Source organism: Marmota monax, unplaced genomic scaffold (assembly GCF_021218885.2).
Source record: "Marmota monax isolate L192 unplaced genomic scaffold, Marmota_monax_Labrador192_F-V1.1 WCK01_AAM20220418_F8-fsc00182, whole genome shotgun sequence".
In the NCBI taxonomy this organism is placed as follows: domain Eukaryota; kingdom Metazoa; phylum Chordata; class Mammalia; order Rodentia; family Sciuridae; genus Marmota; species Marmota monax.
Genome location: NW_026693043.1, coordinates 3,575,311 through 3,578,611, shown reverse-complemented (window position 1 = coordinate 3,578,611; position 3,301 = coordinate 3,575,311). Strand labels below are relative to the sequence as shown.

At 40.2% G+C, this 3,301-nt stretch overlaps 1 non-coding gene across 1 annotated transcript; it reads left to right on the top strand.

The window, feature by feature from the left end:
* Nucleotides 1-427: 427 nt before the first annotated feature.
* Trnaa-agc (transfer RNA alanine (anticodon AGC)) lies at nucleotides 428-500 on the top strand. Its single transcript has one exon. It is a non-coding gene; the product is annotated as a tRNA-Ala (tRNA).
* Nucleotides 501-3,301: the final 2,801 nt, after the last annotated feature.

The window sequence follows — 3,301 nt, the reverse complement described above, 5'->3', positions numbered from 1 at the left end:
CAACTTTAGGGTGCCATTTTGGACGCCCATCTAGAGGCCTGGTTGCCATCTTAAAGAGTGCAACTTATATAGGAGAGGCCTTTACTTCTGTTCCTGTGAAGAGCTACACTCCTGACAGGAGCCAAAGGCTGCCTTCCACCTCAACATGTGAGTGCACCTCCAAAGCTGGCCTCCAAAACGTGTCACCTGGAGCCAAATCACCAATGGATTTTTATTTTTTTGTTCAGTCAGGATTTTGACCTAGAGTTAGTGTTAACTTACTTTAAATCTCCAGCCATAGAGAAGTTTCTCCTCTCCCCATCTAACTGAGATACAGGGAGCTAATCTTATCTGCTTGATTTTTTTTAAAGCTAATTTTTTAATCAGCTGTTTCGTTCGTACTTGGTCAGCCTGACAAATTAGGTAAAGAAATCAATCTTTAGGGGCTGGGGGTGTAGCTCAGTGGTAGAGTGCTTGCCTAGCATGCATGAGGCCCTGAGTTCATATTCCCAGCATCACCATAAAGAGATAAAGAAATACTTAATATCCCTTGTTGACAATGTAAGACAATGATAGTAATTGCAGAGATTTATAGAGCCAAAGATTTACAGTTGCCTTAGCTCAGCAAAACCAATTCATAGCATTAACACCATTCAACATTTTTTTTTTTGGTACTAGGGATTGAACTCAGGGGCACTCAACCACTGAGCCACATCCCCAGCCCTATTTTGTATTTTATTTAAAGACAGGGTCTCACTGAGTTGCTTAGCACCTCGTCATTACTGAGGCTGGCTTTGAACTTGCAATCCTCCTGCCTCAGCCTCTCTAGCTGCTGGGATTTCAGGTGTGTGCCACTGCGCTGGACTCAATGGTAAACAGTTTTACTCAGTAAAGAACATTTAATGTTTCCACAAGTAGTGACATGTGAAAGAACCCACATTTTATGTTTACATGGTATGGGATAGATGGTCAAGATTAATATTTGTTTCATATGTATATCCAGTTTTTCCATCCCCATTTAGTGACAAGACTCCCCCATATTGAACTATTTTTGTGTCTTTATTGAAAATCATGTGACTGTGTATGTCCTATACCTTACAATTCTGTTACACTTTATTGTTTTCCAAACTCTGTTTTTTTTTCTGTACCAGAGATTGAACCCAGGGGTGCTTAACCACTGAGTCACATACTCAACCCATTATATATTTTTTAAAGTCTGAGACAGGGTTTCACTAAGTTGCTGAGGGCCTCAGTAAATTGCTGAGGCTGGCTTTGAACTCGAGATCCTCCTGCCTCAGCCTTCTGAGCCACTGGGATTATACATGTGCACTACCATGCCTGGCTAGTTTTCCAAGCTTTTAGTGTTCATTTCATTCATACAACAACTTTATGAGATAAGCAGGGCAGGTATTATTAACCACATTTCACAGATATGAAAACAGGTTCAGAGAGGTGAAGTAGCTTGTTGGAACTTACACTGCTGTAAGTGGCAAACAGGATAAGAAATGGTCTCTAAGGAACCATCTGGTCTTCATTGTTGCTGTATATCCTGCTTCCCATCTCATGGTCACTGTGTATAGCTTTTATTTCAACATGCAGTTGCCTGCTGAACATCTGAAATTCTTTGCAGTAGCTAGTAGCCAACACCTCTAGCTGTTTTCCCCTTCCCCTACCAAATCTGCATTTCTCCAGTTACTGAGGCTCAAAACATTGACTTAAATCTTTACCTTCCTTTTTTTCTTTTCCTCTTCATTCATAACCAATCAGATATTAAATGGTAGATTGCTGGCCAGTTTTCCTCTATACTGTTCCTCACAGGTGACCCTTCTCTCCCCCACCCCTTCTTTGAGATATAATTTACATAGCATAAAATTCACCCTTTTAAAGTGTACAACTGAGCAGTTTTTCACAAAGTTCCTCAACCATTGCTATCATCTAATTCCAGAATATTTTCTTCAGCCCAAAAAGAACCCCATACACATTAACAATCATTTATCTGGAGGGCTTTGGAAAAGACCGCCACTCCCAGAGATATCAATGTGATTGGCCTGGAGTAGAGCAGGGGCATCAGAATTATTTAAAAGCTTTCTGGGAGATTATAACATGCAATGAGGATGGAGAAGCACAGTATCTAGGCACTCTTCACTGGAATCCATTCCCATCATGGCTGCTGTTGTGTTAAGAGCAGCTTCCTAATACATTGCTTTTATCAAGTCATTCCCAGCCCCCATTGTTCATTGGTTGTCTGTTTGCTCAGAATACAATCTTCCCTGGCATTTAAGGCCTCCTGGGGCCTGTTCCCCATTTCATACCTGTCTGTCTAGTCATCCTCTTCCCGTCTCCACAGCTGCTCTGCCTCAGCCAAACAGATTCACTTCTTGTTTCTCAAACCCCCAAATGTGACAAGTCACATTCTAACTTGAGCTCCCATGAGAGATTCTGTGGCTGGATGAGACAAAGGAATCCCTATAATCAGGCTGCTTTTTGTGGAAAGACACGAAATAAGGAATATTTAATTACAGCAACCTGGAATGATTACACTAACCCAAAATTCAAGTATATTCTAAGTCATAATTTTAAAAGCATAGCCAGCTGAGCACACTGTTGAACACCTGCAATCCCAGTGATTGGGAGGCTAAGGTAGAAGGATTGCAAATTTGAGGCCAGCGTGTGCAATTTAGCGAGACGCTATTTCAAAATAAAAAGTGACTGAGGATATAGTTCAGTGATAGAGCATCCCTGGATTCAATTTCCAGTACCTTAAAAAAAATCACAGCCAGGAGCAAACATGTCTCTGAAAAAAAAAAAAAAAAGAAGAACTGGGGAGTGGGAGTGTAGCTTAGCTCAGTGGTAGAAAACTTGCCTTATCATGCACAAGGCCTTGGGTTCCATCCCCAGCACCACCACCAAAAAAAAAAAAAAAAAAAAAAAAAAGACAACTGCTTTCTCTTAACATTTGATTTATGCATTCCTTTACATTTGTCCCTGGATATCCATTGGGGGATTGGTTCCAGGACTCCCAACAGGTACCAAAATCCCCAAATGCTCAAGTCCCTTAGTCCATTATATAAAGAGCAAAGTATTTGCATAGAATCTAAGCACATCCTCCCATATACTTTAAATCATCTCTAGATTACATATAATACCTAATATAGTGTAAACAGTACACAAATAGTAGCTGTGTTGTTTAGGGAATAATAACAAGAAGATAGTACATTTCCAGTATAAACACATTTTTTTCAAGTATTTTCAATCCGCAGTTGATTGAATTCTCATATTTGGAACCCACAGATACAGAGGATTGACTCTATTTTGTTGATTT